Raw genomic sequence first — 17417 nt, forward strand, 5'->3', positions numbered from 1 at the left:
CTCCAATCAAAACGCGTACCGCTTTTGTGGACGTGGGGTCCCTTCTGTGACCGTTTGACCCCTAAAGAAGGTCGTAGGGCCACCAGACCCAATATTTGTCCATTTGACCATTAGCGTTAGAAAAGAGCCTTGTGCGGACATTTTTTTCTGAGACATCCCTGGGGCCCAAAACTTGGAACGGTGGCTCCTGGGGCTTCCCCCAGTAAGCTTATGAAGGCCCGGGGCCCAAGAGCCCTTGCAATCAGTGTCCACGAACCCGCTATGCTGAACACATTCAAATAAATGGCAGGTGGGATTTTTTTAGAAAAGTCCCAGGGGCCCGAAATTCGGAACGGTGGCTCTTTGGGGCCCCTGGATCGTGCAGTCAAAAGCGCGGGGCCCTAGTGCGATGCACTTTTTTCCCTTTAGTCCTACGACTATGTGCTTCGGGGCCCTGGGTGAGGGGCCCCTGAGATGCCAGAATCTAAAATCTGGGGGCCCTACGGCCTATTGTCTCCGAACTGTGGACGTCCCACCTCCCATCAAAACGCGTAACGCTTTTGTGGACGTGGGGTCCCTTCTGTGACCGTTTGACCCCTAAAGAAGGTGGTAGGGCCACCAGACTTCAGTGCCCGGTCGAGGGGATCCCCTCGAGACACATATCCAAAATTCGGCCCGATCGGACCCTTCGGAGTCGTGTCCACGTCGTGTCCACGACCCTCGCGGGATCTCCCGAATTTCAGCCGCGGGGTCCAACGCATCGCGGAGATATTAGCAAAAAAATAGTACCATCCACCCCCCTCGCACCCACTCATCCATGCCGGCCAGGGTGCACCCTCCCCGGCTAGAGAAGGCAGCTCGAAGGGGGTGGAAGTCGGAAGAAAAAAATTTTTATGAGGCCTACAGAAAACACTTGTACTGTACCCAGGGCACTCAGAGGAATCCATTTTTGTAAGTTTTATCCCATTATACTGTAGAAATATGCATATAAAAAATGTTGGATTTTGGTTAACCAAAATGTCACAGACTTTGCCAAGCTGTAACTCCGCAAAACGGGGCTAAACTGCACCAAAATCGGGTCAAGGTCAGAACAGGTGGCCCTCTATCCGATGACACCTGCCCCATGTCCCTATGACCCCGGGGGTCAAAGTTACGGCCCCCCAAAATGTGGGATTTGAACCGGGATAACTCAGGAACCGGACCACCCAGGAACTAGAGGGTGGTCGCATACGGTAGGCCCCTCGACCCTCTAGGGATCCCCTGAATTTCAGTCCCGGGGTCCACCGCTTTGCGGAGATATTAGCAGAAAAATAGTACCATCCACCCCCCTCGCACCTACTCATCCATGCCGGCCAGGGTGCACCCTCCCCGGCTAGAGAAGGCAGCTCAAGGGGGGTGGAAGTCGGAAGAAAATTTTTTTTATGAGGCCGAGAGAAAACAGTTGTACTGTACTCAGGGCACTCAGAAGAATCAATTTTTGTAAGTTTTAACCCATAATACTGTAGAATTTGCATAAAAATGAGCGTTGAATTTTGGCACACATGTGCACCACATGTGGTGCGTATCTCACTTTTCATTAAATAGCAACTGTATTTAACTTTTTTTATTTCAAATGTGTGTTATTGTTAATGAAAAGACCTTTACTGTACTCAGGACACCCAGAGGAATCCATTCTTGTAAGTTTTATCCAATAATAATGTAAAATATGCATAAAAAATTATGTCCACCAGAGCACTACGGAGGTCCCGCTGAATAAATTGTAAATGGACATTTTTTTTAAAAAAACCTCCCATTTGCCATTTATTCAGCACGCCCTTCCTAATGGTTCCGTGGACGGATCAATTTTAGCGATTTCGTGGTTGAAGTCTCATCTGCTGTACTCCATCTGCAAGCTCCGAGGAACCCATTTTTGTAAGTTTTGTCCCATAATACTGTAGAATTATGCATAGAAAACCACATGTGGTGCATGTCCACCCGCAATTTATTTGAACCCCATTCAAATATATGGCAGGGGGGACTTTTTTAGAAAAGACCCAGGAGCCCGAAATTCGGATCGGTGGGTCCAGGGGCCGCCCCGATTGAGCTGCCGAAAGAGCGGGGCCCTAAGGCGAGGGGATAATTCGGAGCCTCCTGCACAAAATCTCTCCCTCAGCCCTCTCTGACTCTTACATGATCAGAGCCTTTTGAGAGATTTCAGGGTGCCGGATGGGAATTATTTTTTCAAGGTCCTACAGCTTCGTACTTTGGGGACATGGGAGAGGGGCCTCTGAGATGCGAGAATCTCGAATCTCGGGGACCTACGACCCATCGTCTCCGAAGGGCGGATGTCCCATCTCCAATGTAAACGCGTACCGGTTTGGTGGACAAGCGCTCCCTTTTTTGACCCTTTGACCCCTAAATAAGGTCGTAGGGTCACCAGACTTCTATGCCCGGTCGAGGTGGCCCCCATGAGACACATATCCAAAATTCGGCCCGATCGGACCCCGGCGAGCCGTGTCCACGAAACCGCTAGGCCGAACACATTCAAGTAAATGGCAGGAGGGATTTTTTTGAAATGTCCTAGGGGCCCGAAATTTGGATCGGTTGCTCCTGAGGGCCCCTAGAACGTGCTGTCAAAAGCGTGAGGACCTAGCGCGATGCCCTTTTTTTCCATGGGTCCTACGACTACGTGTTTCGGAGCCCTTGTTGAGGGGCCCCTGAGAAGCCAGAATCTCAAATCTGGGGGCCCTACAACCTATCGTCTCCGAACTGTGGACGTCCCACCTCCAATCAAAACGCGTACCGCTTTTGTGGACGTGGGGTCCCTTCTGTGACCGTTTGACCCCTAAAGAAGGTCGTAGGGCCACCAGACTTCTGTGCCTGGTCGAGGGGATGCCCTCGAGACACATATCCAAAATTCGGCCCGATCGGACCCTTGGGAGTCGTGTCCACGAATCCGCTAGGCCGAAAGCATGGGAATAAATGGCAGGTGGGATTTTTTTAGAAACGTCCCAGGGGTCCCAAATTTCACTGCGGGTTCCGTGGGGCCCCCCCAGTGACCTCACCGAGACCGCGGGCCGATCGGAGCGACTTGCGTCGGCGACCCCGAAATGGCCAGAGGGGGCGCCGGTGAGCGCCCGCTGGGCGGGGACGCCCACCCCCCACCTCTGGGACCCTTTTGGGAACGTTCCGTAAAAATAGTGGAAAAGTGGACAAATAGTGGTTCCGTGGGACCGGGGGTCCGGGTCGGGGGTCCTCGCGGCTGGAGGGTCCGATCCGCGATGATAATGGTTAAATGGACAAATAATGGGTTCGTGGTCACGGGGGTCTGCACAGCGGACCCATATGGCGGGTGGACAAAACGCAGCTCGCTGGGATGCGAAGCCCACCCTAGAACAGCCCCGGCCATTCGTTTAATGGGAGAAAGGCCAAATAATAGGGTCCTGGGAGCGAATACCCCCAATGGCCAGCAGAACGATGGCAAAAGGACCTTTATAGGGTTCGTGGTCACGGGGGTCCGCTAAGCGGGCCCATATGGCGGGTGGACAAAACGCGGCCCGCTGGGATGCGAAGCCCACCCTAGAACTGCCCCGGCCATTCGTTTAATAGGAGAAAGGCCAAATAATAGGGTCCTGGGAGCGAATACCCCCAACGGCCAGCAGAACGATGGCAAAAGGACCTTTATAGGGTTCGTGGGAGGTGGGGGTGGGGGTGGGGGGGCTCTCCCGGTGGTCAACATCACCCCCTAGAGGTGTCAATACTTGGTTTACTGCGGATTCCCTACGGAAAAGGTGGGTAAGCCGACTCGTCCCGTTGGCCAGTTTTCTAAAGAAGAAAATGGATCCAAATTGACAGTACAATCCCTTCGAACCATTATGCGGTATATGGCAATTTAAATGAATGGGGTTTTTTCCACGAACCCATTATGTGTACTACCTACCATTAGGCGTAGTCGTGGCCGAGATGTTAAGGCGATGGACTTGAAATCCATTGGGGTCTCCCTGCGCAGGTTCGAACTCTGGGTTAATGGTAGAACAGGAAGGGAGAATAAAAGGAATAGGCATAGAGGGAGGAGAGAATAAAATATTTCAATACGCTGATGATACTACGCTATTGCTGCAAGATCTGTTGAGTGTAAGGGAAGCAATGAAAATAGTACAAACATTTTGCAGGGGATCAGGGGCTAAAGTGAACGAGGATAAAACAGTATACATGAGATTCGGGGGAAGTGAGGTTTTAACGGCGCACTTTAATTTTAAGGAAATGAATGAAATAAAGATTTTAGGTGTTTTAATGGGGAGGGATGAAACCAAAGCAGAAGGAATTATGTGGGATGAGATGTTAGGAGGGATCGAGAGAAGGTTGAATTTTCGGAGATTAATGTCCTTAACTTTGAAGGGGAGGGTTTTAATTTTGAATGTTTTAATGGTTTCTAAGTTATGGCATATTTTATATGTGGCTTCAATGCCGTTGTGGACAGAAAAAAGGCTGAAAAAATGTTTTTTAGATTTTTTATGGGAAGGAAAGCCACCGAGAATTGCATATAACACTTTAATAGGAGCAGTGGGGAAGGGGGGGCTAGGGCTAATGGACGTGGAGCAAAGAAAGAACAGTTTAAGGGTGAAAATCATAAGCAAATATCTAGACGAAGAAAATAAAGCAGCATGGAAAAGAACAATGGGGCATTTTTTAAACAAGTGTAGTCATTTTAATCTGGGGGAAAACATTTTATGGATGAAAACAACAAATTGGATGACGGAGGGGCTGCCAGAATTTTATAAAGAACTGATGAGAGCATGGGGAAAATTTTTAGATAATGTGCATTTTAAGCCACAAGGTAGAGAGAACATTTTAAATCAGCCTTTATTCTTAAACAACTGCATTTTAAATCAAGGGAAGCAGGTTTTTTTTAAGAAATGGTGGGATGTTGGAATCATGAAAGTCAGAGATGTTTTATATGAATTCAAAGAGGGGTTTTTACCAGTGCAATACATTGTGGATGTGATGGAGGATGCAAAGGAGGATTATAGCAGACAAGAGATTAAAAACAAATATGATTTAATTAAGAATGCTATACCTAAAGAATGGATAAAGAGAATTGAAAATATGGAAGAAGAAAATCAAGGAAAAGATGTGTATGTAAATATGGGGGGAAAATTGTGTGCTTTTAAAGAATGTACTGTGAAAATGTTTTATTGTTTTTTTAGAGATGTGGTTTTCAAGAAACCTGTTGTAAATGAATACTGGCTACGGATGTTCAATGATGTAACAGAAGAGAAAATATGGGGGAATATAAATGGGAAAATTGTACAGACTAAACTGGAGAATATGGAATATTTTATCAGGAACAAGGCAGTGTTCACAGATGTGATTTTAAGCAAAATTGGGATGGAGGAAAGTGCAATATGTAAAGTATGCCAAGATGCAGATGAAGGGTTTTTACACTTGTTTTTATATTGTGATAAGCTGAAAGATTTTAATGAGAGATGTAAAAGCATGTTTTTAATTTTGAGAGGAGAGGGAAATGGAAACTTTGAGTGGGAAAAGGTGTTAATGTTGGGCATTAATGAGAAATATAAACATGAGAAGCTGATTAATTTACTTGTGATGCTGATGAAAAGTGTGATATGGGAAAGAAGAGTGGTGGTGAAAAAGGACAATGCTTTAATTGATGTATGGAATGTGTTTAGGAGAAAAGTTGAAAAATATGTTGGATGTCTTTTTTATTATTTTAAATTGGAGGAAACGATTAATGTTTTTTATAATATTTTTACTCAGGAGGTATTAATGGTCTTCAAAGAGCTGGGAATTGAATTTTCATTTTTAAAAGATTAAACTATTTAATGACTTCTTTCTTTAAATTGTAAGTAAGATGTCTGTCAATTCAAGATTTTAGGAATTTTTTATGTCAAAGAAAGAATCTTATGTACTTTTGTATGTGAATAATTGATATGTATGTTTGAATTGATTAATTTCTTCAATAAATAAAAAAAAAAAAAAAAAAGGTTAAGGCGATTGACTTGAAATCCATTGGGGTCTCCCTGCGCAGGTCCGAACTCTGCCGACTACGGGAGGGATTTGCAGTATTGCTTTAGCTTTCTGTGACGGTAATTGTGCCATCTATGGTCCTTCGCTCTCTGTGCCATAACTGCTTCTAGCTTTCATCCTCGTGACACCTGCGTCTCTTCTGGGCAGCTTGTTGTAAAATTGCTGCTTTATAAAAGGTGAGAAGCCAGTGCTCCAGAAGAGCCCGGATAGCTCAGTCGGTAGAGCATCAGACTTTTAATCTGAGGGTCCAGGGTTCAAGTCCCTGTTCGGGTGAAGGTCTTTCTGCTTTTGGCGGAGTCACCTTGCTATCACTACGGTCCATCTCTTCTTCTGAATCTGTACTGGAGCGGTGTTCCTTCCTGCTTTAGGGTATCAGTGCACCTCCCTTGTTTGGCACACCTGATTCTGATGGTCAGCTCGTTAGGAAAGCGTGCTCACAGATTGAGTAGAATAAGACAGACCTCCGAATTGTGCAGTGCTGTCGGTCCCCAGGCCCAGCACTGAAAAACCCCATTACATAGGATGAGACATGGCAGCCTGATTTCTCCTCAGTGGGACTGCTGTTTTACCCACTTCCAGGGCTAGCTTACAATCTCGGCTTGCTAGGTTGCAAGTAGGTCAGGCAGCAATGTGACACACAACAGGGCAGAAGGTGGTCTGCTTAATTCAAGTCCCTGTTTGGGCAAAGGTCAGTCTACTTTTTGGAGGCCTCAGCTTGCTATCACTACGGGTCCATCTCTTCTGCTGACTCTGTATTAGAGCGATGTTCCTTCCTTCTCCAGGGGGTCAGTACATCTCCCTTGATCGGCACACATGATTCTGATGGTCAGCCCTTTAGGAAAGAGTGCTCACAGAGTGAGTAGAATAAGACAGACTTCCCAATTGTGCAGTGCTGTCGGTCCCCGGGGTCAGTACTGAAAAACCCCATTACATAGGATGAGACATGGCAGGCTGATTTCTCCTCAGTGGGACCGCTGTTTTACCCGCTTGCAGGGCTAGCTTGCAATCTCTGCTTGCTGACTGAGCTGGTTTGGTTGCTCAGTCAAGTAGGTCAGGCAGCAGTGTTGGACACAAACTGAGCAGAAATTGGTCTACTCCCGTAGTCGTGGCCGAGTGGTTAAGGCGATGGACTAGAAATCCATTGGGGTCTCCCTGCGCAGGTTTGAATCCTGCCGACTACGCTGTATGCTGAAGGCCATGAGGCAAAGCATCCATGCTTTTTTCACAGTCCTCACACTTATTTACGAAATGTCCAGTCCCTCTTCGATAAACAAACACGCCGCTGCTGCTTCTTGTATGCGGGCTCCAGGGTTTGTCTTAGGTGAGCCAGTGGCACGCCGTGATCGTATAGTGGTTAGTACTCTGCGATGTGGCCCCAGCAACCCTGGTTCGAATCCGGGTCACGGCAACCCTTTGCCGTTGAGTATACGGCAAGGTTGAAAATTTTTTTACCACCTCATCTTTCTGTGTGATTTTGTTTCTGAAGCTTGGCCTGTGCAGGGCGCCACCAGACAAGGGCACTTGCTTTCTAACATTAGGCATAGTCGTGGCCGTACCTTCCAGCGATCGGACGGCTGAACACTTCCTAACACTTCCTAACAACATTTGAATACTTCCGAACAAGGTCGCAACACTTCCTAACAAAGTCAGAACGAAAGTCCGAACACATCCTAAATTAATCCGAACAGGTCCTAACGCAAATCCGAAACTTTCGAACAGATGGGGGAAAGGAGCCAATCAATTCCTACCGAGAGGAAAGAGCCAATCAGCAAGTTGACATGCCAATCTCGCCGCTGATTGGCTGAATGAGTTTCGTGATATTCCAGCTGTTTGTAACTCACTGGACATCTGCTATGCGGAGATTCAAGGTAAGCGTTATCACAATACAAATCCGTGACATCAGTGTTAACCTATTTGTTCAAACATTAATTCATGATTTGGAATAAAGATAATTCTGATCGTTCTACGCTTGCGTAGCAAGGCAAGCTAACTTAACGTGTCGCTAACTGATGCTTGTTAAGCCTTCGATTCATAACAAGTTTTTATTTTCTATATCTTTGCAAGAATTTCATTTCATCATTCAGTTTTCCAAGTATCCATTCCCTATGTTATTTCAGTCATGACTAAGTGATTCTTTACTGAATGTATTTAAATCTTTTACTATTCCAGGTATTCATTAAATCTCTAGTTTTTCCCCCTTTCTTACTTTATATACAAACACAGTTTTTATAATTATACATTAAAAGCTATTTGCAATTTTTTGCAAGTAGGAACATATTTACTGTAGAAAACTATTAACCTGCCACATATTTCACCACTCAACATGTCTGCTTTTGTATACTTGATGTGAGTATTTATATATATATATATATATATATATATATATATATATATATATATATATATATATACTGTATATATATATATATATATACTGAATATGTGTGTGTGAGTGTGTGTGTGTGTGTATATATAAATATAAAACTCCAATTAACTCCTTTCTACTGTTGCTATATTAACACATATTTAACCACATTGATTTGTTCCCCATTATTGTTCAGATATGACCAAAACAGGCAAATCCTCTGCTTATTGGAACGACATCTGCCACAGGTATGCCCAGGGCACCTTCCAGTTCAGTACAGGACAAAGGCCTTGAAGCAGAAAATGGAAGGAGGTCCTGGAGCGGATTGATGCCTGTCCCCTGCAAAGGGGGAATAAGGTGGACCTGTTTGGCAGGCACATAGTGTGCACTTGTGGGTTCCATAAGGTAGTTATATGATATAATATATCAAAGGCATGATAAGTCCCTGTATCATGTAATACACTATTTTATGCACCAACCCCTGATATATTCTCAGAATATATTCTCAGTACAGTTCTGCAGAGTAATTGGTGTAATTATTTAACATGAATAGTAAGACCTTCTTTTGTTCCTAATATTAATTTTCTCCCAGTCAACAGATAAGGTCTTGATTGAGTCAGGGCCTAAGGTAAAGGCAGGCGGCAGCTCAGAGGAGACCGGGACATCACAGGAAGTACATGGGGTGAAATGTTCTCTGTGTAGTGTGGTTGTGGAGGCAGAGAAGTTCTCCGAGCACCTCTCTGACCACCACGTTGAAGAGAGGTGTGACAGCTGTGGGGTCAGGGTCCAGGGTGCCGTCGGACTCCTCCAACACATTGAGTCGAGCCATTATGGGGCTCTATTGGCTCCACGTGTCAGCCCTTCAAAAAATCCCACACCATCTCCTTGCCCCTCACCATCTCCATGGCTGCCTCCACCTCCACAGCACTTGCCGTCTCCAATGCCAGTACCAGTGTCTCCATCCCCAGGGCCCACTCCATTCCCACACCACTCTCCAGCTCCAAAGCCCTGACCACCACCTCCACGGTGCTCTCCATCTCCACAGCCCACTCCATCCTCACATCCAGTACCCTCACTGCAGCCTACACCATCTCTGCCTCAGGCTATTACTGACTGGGAGAGCTTTCTTCCCAGTCAGTTCAAGAGAGTCCTCCAGCCAGCAGATTGGGTGTGGATTGCCAAGTGCCTCTATGAGCCCACAGGGCAGCTGAGGCAGAAGATCCAGGTGAACTGGTTTTATCCATCGATGCAGCCCAAGCCATGTCCTCCTGAGCCCGGGTGGTACTTCCGACAGAGGATGTTCTTGTGGGCACCAATGAGGATGTGGGGCATTCCTCTTAAATGCCCACAGTGTGGCCGGAAGATGCACCATTCAGGAATTTACCCGAAGGTCAGGGAGGTGATTGACATGGATAGCCGCTATTACCTTGTGGGTGGGGACTATCCACGCTGCAGTGCATGCAAGTTGCCAGTATGCCCATGGAGCCAGGACATCCTTTCACAACTGGATGTGGCACACAGGACCATGTTTCCAGCGGTGCTGACCACTCAGCTAGCCCTGGACAGGAAATGTGTGACTTTCCTCAGGCCAAGGACCAGTGGTAACAGTTCCTCCTACTTCCAGTCAGCAGTAGAGGAAGCCCACAGTGAGGAGTGGGCATGACGCACCATCCAGTACCTCTCTGATTGTGAGCATCATTTGAGAAAGGTTACCCTGGTCCAATCTGCAACGGCACCTGCCTTTTCTGCACCCGCACCCTTCAGGCCACTTCCAACGATATCCTCAGCCATTTGGACGAGATGAAGGGGGTGATTACCTCCACCTATGGCCGAATCCTGAAGATGGATTCTACAAAGAAGGTACAATACATGAAGGTTTCAGCATGAGGTTTATTTTCAGCCAGAAAGAATTTCAACATGATGAAAAATGTTGTGTTATATACATTTGTGTTATATATATATTATAATGTACCATAACAAATCATTTCCTTCTTTTTGTTTTTCAGATCACCAAAAAGCTGGCTGGTGGCATTGGGGACACGGCTGCATGGATGACCAACATTGGCAATGAGCTCGGCCAGGTTCTGAACAGTGTTCTGACAACAGCTGAAGGCGCAGGACTGGAGGAGCTGTGCCAGGGCGTCGTCAAACGCTACCAGAATGCTGGCGAGCCAGAGCCTGAGGTCATCTATGTTGACCGGGATTGCTGCAGTCAGTCAGGTGAGATTTTCAAATTACTACTTTATCAAATGTGCACTGCAATATATTTTATAAAAGTTAATAGTGGTGTAAAAAAGTTCCCCTTTCCCTATTGGTGATGGTAATTAATTAGTATTATTTTTACAGCCAGTGTATTAAAAATTTTAATAAATTCTATTGACTGAAAAGTATGTTTGAAATTAAATCAAATGAATGTTTTTTATTTGTTCTCCTCCACAGGTGCATCTTCAGTGTTAAAACTTTTTCGGCCATGGAAGTCTATTGTAAGGCTAGATATCTTCCATTTTATGAGAAGATTCAACTGTGGCCTTACTACAGAGCACCAATCTCTCTATGGTACCTTTTGTTCAAAACTTTCCTCCTGTATCTTTGAGTGGGATCAGGAGGATGTGAAAGAACTTGAGGCTGCCAAGAGAGGGGAGTGGAAGTGCAGCCATGGTGGAAAGGCTCCCACTGAGGCTCAGCTCATGGCCAGCATCAGCCCAGGTGAACTCGCGAAGCACTGTAGGCGGCGGACACGCAGGGCTGAGGAGATCCGGGCCATGATTTCAGGGCTGCTGGAATCAGTGTGGGAGCTAACTGACACTACAGGGTTTCGCCTGGTTAACCCTGACAGCATGCACCATGTCTGGGAGATGCAACAAAAACACCTCGAGTGCATCCAGGACCCTCCACATGTAGAGTTGTACACAAAGACGGGGACCCTCCAGAAGGGTGGCAAAGTCCTAAACGTGCTTAGGTGCGGCAGGGGGTCATCCTCGCTGGAGAGTTTTCACCGCCACCAGTGTGCCTTCATTCCTGGTAAATTCTGAATATTAAATTGCAGTATGTTTTGTAGATTTTTATGTTGAAAAGATCGCTATTGTGTCAACAACAGAACCCTGGGTGCTACCTGGATTTGGCTTGTTTTCATGGAATTTACTATCAGTCTCATTATTATGTGTTACTGTTCTATAACTGTGTCATTAAATTTGTATGTCCTCAGTTTATAATAATTGCTGACTAAATCTGTGCATTTTCATTCTTAGGATGGAGATGCAATGCCATGCACACACAAATGTACATGTTAGCGGGGGCCTCGAGGTGGAACATGAGCCGGGCAAAAGAAGCTGTATCTGTGGTGGGGGCCTCAACCCTAAGGACATTTGATGTCTGCACAATGTCTCATTTAAACAGCATGAGCCAACGGGTCCTTGGTCGGGCTTTGATGCCAGAATTTACCCCTCCAGGAAAACCCACTGGTAAGATATCTCACAGGAAAATGCTGAGCATTGGAGTATTTCTCTCTCTCCTGTGTTTGTTTGTTTGTGTGTGTGTGTGTGAGTGTGTGTGTCCTCTCCCCATTAACAATGTGGTACAAATTATTGCAGGGGAGCGCATTGCAGTGGAGTACTTGTTGGCCCAGTCCAATAGAGGCGACCAGTTGATTGCACACCACAATGACATGCCTGAAGTCCCCCCAGAGGAGCCCGAAGAGGATAGTGAAATTGACACGACTGTGTGCCATGCAGCTGACCTTAGGGCTGATGACTCTCCAGTAGCTGTCGTGCAGGCCCAGGTGACAAGTCAGGTGGGTGACACTGAACCCAAATCCCTAGATGAGGAGGTCACTGAGGAAGAGGAGGATGACACTGCAAGTCCTAGCACATCAAGCCAGGTAATATTGCTATCCTGTACTATTTTTTACTTTTAAAAAAAATGTATCTGGTAAAGTGCAAAACGCCTATTGTCACCAATGTGTAAAGTTAAAATATATGCATGTACAATGCAAAATAATTATTACAACACTGTATATGTTTATTGGACTGTGTTTGGCATTTTTCTCAATTTCCAGAGTACACAGTGTGATTCCAGAGGTGTCTTGGGCTGGGAGGCAGTTGATGCCCTGGCAGCCTACTTGGTTGGCCTAAACCGAACGATCACTGCCTTGTCATCACAAGAGGAGGCCCACATAGTCCAGCTGTACATGGCTCTGCATGCCATGGACAAGGTACCATCAAATATAGCCAGAGGGTTAAGAAGAAGGCTTTGACAGGACCTTGGAGAGCATCCAGGAAGCAGAGTGGCTCTGCTCCAGGACAGCAGGCAGCAGAGAGGTAATTTGACTATTTGGATCGTCACTAGTTTATAACCCAGTATACAGTTCAGATTATATCATCTTTCTTTTCCATAGATTGTTCATGACTCATGGGCAGGCAGCTCAGGACCCTGAAGTCCACAGGGTCTGTGAATGTGTTTGCCTAAGGCTTTTGAAAGAGTTTCAGCAAGCACGGAACAGGCCCAGGGACACACAAGGAAAAACTCTGCCAATTCCACAATCTATTGTGGTGGTATACAGCCACTTAAAACAGCTGATGGAGGACAGCAGAGAGGTTCTAAGACAGACTAACCTAGTTCTTGTCCCGATAAACACCACTACTGTCTCCTCGTGGTGAGTCTTGTTTTATGCAATACTTTTGCACAATCACAGTAGTATATCAAGATTGTACTTATAAAACCTTCTTGTACATGCTTTTAAAAATGATGCTACAGGAAGTAAAGACAATGGGCTTTTATTCACTTAAATTGCTAATTTAAGATGAAGAATGTTTCTCTTGCAGGCTACTAAAAAGACAGAAACGTGTAGACAGAGACATGCTTCTGCAGGGTACTGCACTGCCCAAACAAGTATATTTGGCAAAGGAGGCTCTTCCTGAAGTGGGCGAACTTCCAGCTGTTCCTGCACAGCATGGGCATGAGGCCATGGTATTTCAGGATACAGCAAATCAGGAGGGAGAGGCCTTCATTCGTAATCGTATCTCCAACAGGTGCCCAATGCCCACCCCTCCTCCTGGATCTTACTCTGCATTTCCCATATACCCACCAGCACCACACTTTGCATTCCCCCCTGGGTCCTACCCACCCTTTCCCAGCTACCAACCAGGTCTACCACTGCCTCATTCTACCCAATTCCATCCCCCTCCCCAATTCCAGCCCCCTCGCCAATTCCAGCCACCTTCCCAATTCCAGCCCCCTCCCCAATTCCAGCCACCTTCCCAATTCCAGCCACCTCCCCAATTCCAGCCGCCTCCCCAATTCCAGCAGCCTAATACCTTGCCATCGTAAACTTGTCCCTCTACTCAGCCCAGGCAGCGCACATGGAGAAGGCAGAAAGCTGCCCAAGAGGATGAGGAGCGAGTGGCTAGAGGTGAACCACCACGGAAACTACTAGCAAAGGATATATATCACTATATCTGCAAGCAGTGTGGGCTGGCAAAAAATAAGACAACTGGCCACACTCAGCTGAAGGGCCGGTGGTATTGTCCAGCCTCAGGCCTCTCTGTTGCACAGTGGAGGCAGAATGTACAGGGAGTTCTTTGATTTTTTTTTCATTGGTGTATATAGTAATGTATATAGTTAGGTTTTTATATAGTTGCATATGTTGTGCTGTGTGTGTGTTGTGCTGTGAACATTTTGTTTTTAGTTGCTGTTTCCAGTGTTTAATTTGCAGTGTTTGTAAAAAAAAAAGAAATACACAACTCTTGTGGTGTAATAGTAACACATCCACCCTTTGGGTGGAAGATTCCAGGTGCAAGTCCTGGCAAGAGTGTGTGGTGTGTTTGTTAGATTATTATTATTAATTTTTTTATTAAAAATATAGTCAAAAACCAATCAAACACTTTACTTAAATCCTTTGTGAGTGTTCATGAAGTTTGATGGATAATTTTTTTTTCTTTTTCTTGCTTTCCCACCTTTCTCCTTCTCTTTTCCCTTTCTTTCCCCCTTGTAGTAGTCCCTTTTGCCTTGTTTTTGGCCGAGAGGTTAAGGCGATGGACTTGAAATCCATTGGGGTCTCCCCGCGCAGGTTCGAACTCTGCCGACTACGGGAGGGATTTGCAGTATTGCTTTAGCTTTCTGTGACGGTAATTGTGCCTTCTATGGTCCTTCGCTCTCTGTGCCATAACTGCTTCTAGCTTTCATCCTCGTGACACCTGCGTCTCTTCTAGGCAGCTTGTTGTAAAACTGCTGCTTTATAAAAGGTGAGAAGCCAGTGCTCCATAAGAGCCCGGATAGGTCAGTCGGTGGAGCATCAGACTTTTAATCTGAGAGTCCAGGGTTCAAGTCCCTGTTCGGGCGAAAGTCTGTCTGCTTTTGGCGGAGTCACCTTGCCCTCACTACGGTCCATCTCTTCTTCTGAATCTGTATGGGGGGTGGTGTTCCTTCCTTCTCCCGGGGATCAGTGCATCTCCCTTGTTCGGCACACATGATTCTGATGGTCAACCCTTTAGGAAAGAGTGCTCACGGAGTGAGTAGAATAAGAAAGACCTCCCATTTGTGCAGTGCTGTCGGTCCCCAGGGCCAGTACTGAAAAACCCCATTACATAGGATTAGACATGGCAGCCTGATTTCTCCTCAGTGGGACTGCTGTTTTAGCTGCTTCCAGGGCTAGCTTACAAGCTCCGCTTGCTAGGTTGCAAGTAGGTCAGGCAGCAGTGTTACACACAACATGGCAGAAGGTGGTCTGCTTAATTCAAGTCCCTGTTTGGGCGAAGGTCAGTCTTCTTTTTGTAGGCCTCAGCTTGCTATCACTATGGTCCATCTCTTCTGCTGACTCTGTACTAGAGCGATGTTCCTTCCTGCTCCCGGGGATCAGTGCATCTCAATTGTTCGGCAAACCTGATTCTGAAGGTCAGCCCTTTAGGAAAGTGTGCTCACAGAGTGAGTAGAATAAGACAGACTTCCCAATTGTGCAGTGCTGTCGGTCCCCAGGGCCAGTACTGAAAAACCCCATTACATAGGATGAGACATGGCAGCCTGATTTCTCCTCAGTGGGACCGCTGTTTTACCCGCTTGCAGGGCTAGCTTGCAATCTCCGCTTGCTGACTGAGCTGGGTTGGTTGCAAGTAGGTCAGGCAGCAGTGTTGGACACAAACTGGTCTACTCCCGTAGTCGTGGCCGAGTGGTTAAGGCGATGGACTAGAAATCCATTGCGGTCTCCCCGCGCAGGTTCGAATCCTGCCGACTACGCTGTTTGCTGAAGGCCATGAGGCAAAGCATCCATGCATTTTTCACGCTCGTCGCACTTATTTGCGAAATGTCCAGTCCCTCTTCGATGGACAAACACGCCGCTGCTGCTTCTTGTATCCGGGCTCCAGAGGTTGTCATGGTTGAGCCAGTGGCATGCCGTGATCGTATAGTGATTAGTATTCTGCGTTGTGGCCGCAGCAACCCCGGTTTCTAATCCGGGTCACGGCAACCCTTTGCCGTTGAGTATACGGGAAGGTTGAAAATTTTTTACCACCTCATCTTTCTGCGTGATTTTGTTTCTGAAGCTTGGCCTGTGCAGGGCGCCACCAGACAAGGGCGCTTGCTTTTTAACATTAGGCGTAGTCGTGGCCGAGAGGTTAAGGCGATGGACTTGAAATCCATTGGGGTCTCCCCGCGCAGGTTCGTACTCTGCCGACTACGGGAGGGATTTGCAGTATTGCTTTAGCTTTCTGTGACGGTAATTGTGCCTTCTATTGTCCTTCGCTCTCTGTGCCATAACTGCTTCTAGCTTTCATCCTCGTGACACCTGCGTCTCTTCTGGGCAGCTTGTTGTAAAACTGCTGCTTTATAAAAGGTGAGAAGCCAGTGCTCCACAAGAGCCAGGATAGCTCAGTCGGTAGAGCATCAGACTTTAATTCTGAGGGTCCAGGGTTCAAGTCCCTGTTCGGGTGAAGGTTTGTCTGCTTTTGGCAGAGTCACCTTGCTATCACTACGGTCCATCTCTTCTTCTGAATCTGTACTGGAGCGGTGTTCCTTCCTGCTCCAGGGTATCAGTGCACCTCCCTTGTTTGGCACACCTGATTCTGATGGTCAGCTCGTTAGGAAAGCGGGCTCACAGAGTGAGTAGAATAAGACAGACCTCCGAATTGTGAAGTGCTGTCGGTCCCCAGGCCCAGCGCTGAAAAACCCCATTACATAGGATGAGACATGGCAGCCTGTGTTTCTCCTCAGTGGGACTGCTGTTTTACCCCCTTCCAGGGCTAGCTTACAATCTCGGCTTGCTAGGTTGCAAGTAGGTCAGGCAGCAATGTGACACACAACAGGGCAAAACGTGGTTTGCTTAATTCAAGTCCCTGTTTGGGCGAAGGTCAGTCTACTTTTTGGAGGCCTCAGCTTGCTATCACTATGGGTCCATCTCTTCTGCTGACTCTGTATTAGAGCGATGTTCCTTCCTTCTCCAGGGGGTCAGTGCATCTTCCTTGTTCGGCACACATGATTCTGATGGTCAGCCCTTTAGGAAAGAGTGCTCACGGAGTGAGTAGAATAAGACAGACCTCCCATTTGTGCAGTGCTGTCGGTCCCCAGGGCCAGTACTGAAAAACCCCATTACATAGGATGAGACTTGGCAGCCTGATTTCTCCTCAGTGGGACTGCTGTTTTACCCGCTTCCAGGGCTAGCTTACAATCTCGGCTTGCTAGGTTGCAAGTAGGTCAGGCAGCAGAGTTACACACAACATGACAGAAGGGGGTCTGCTTAATTCAAGTCCCTGTTTGGGCGAAGGTCAGTCTTCTTTTTGTAGGCCTCAGCTTGCTATCACTACGGTCCATCTCTTCTGCTGACTCTGTACTAGAGCGATGTTCCTTCCTGCTCCCGGGGATCAGTGCATCTCCCTTGTTCGGCAAACCTGATTCTGATGGTCAGCCCTTTAGGAAAGAGTGCTCACAGAGTGAGTAGAATAAGACAGACTTCCCAATTGTGCAGTGCTGTCGGTCCCAAGGGCCAGTACTGAAAAACCCCATTACATAGGATGAGACATGGCAGCCTGATTTCTCCTTAGTGGGACCACTGTTTTACCCG

The 17417-nt window shown here is 46.8% G+C and overlaps 3 non-coding genes across 3 annotated transcripts; all 3 read left to right on the top strand.

Moving 5' to 3' along the window:
* The first annotated feature begins 6206 nt into the window (after nt 1–6206).
* On the top strand, nt 6207–6279 carry trnak-uuu (transfer RNA lysine (anticodon UUU)). Its single transcript has one exon. It is a non-coding gene; the product is annotated as a tRNA-Lys (tRNA).
* Nucleotides 6280–7105: 826 nt separating this feature from the next.
* trnas-aga (transfer RNA serine (anticodon AGA)) lies at nt 7106–7187 on the top strand. Its single transcript has one exon. It is a non-coding gene; the product is annotated as a tRNA-Ser (tRNA).
* Nucleotides 7188–15516: 8329 nt separating this feature from the next.
* Nucleotides 15517–15598, top strand: trnas-aga (transfer RNA serine (anticodon AGA)). The gene has a single exon. It is a non-coding gene; the product is annotated as a tRNA-Ser (tRNA).
* Nucleotides 15599–17417: the final 1819 nt, after the last annotated feature.

This window comes from Carassius carassius, chromosome 18 (genome assembly GCF_963082965.1).
Source record: "Carassius carassius chromosome 18, fCarCar2.1, whole genome shotgun sequence".
Lineage (NCBI taxonomy): Eukaryota > Metazoa > Chordata > Actinopteri > Cypriniformes > Cyprinidae > Carassius > Carassius carassius.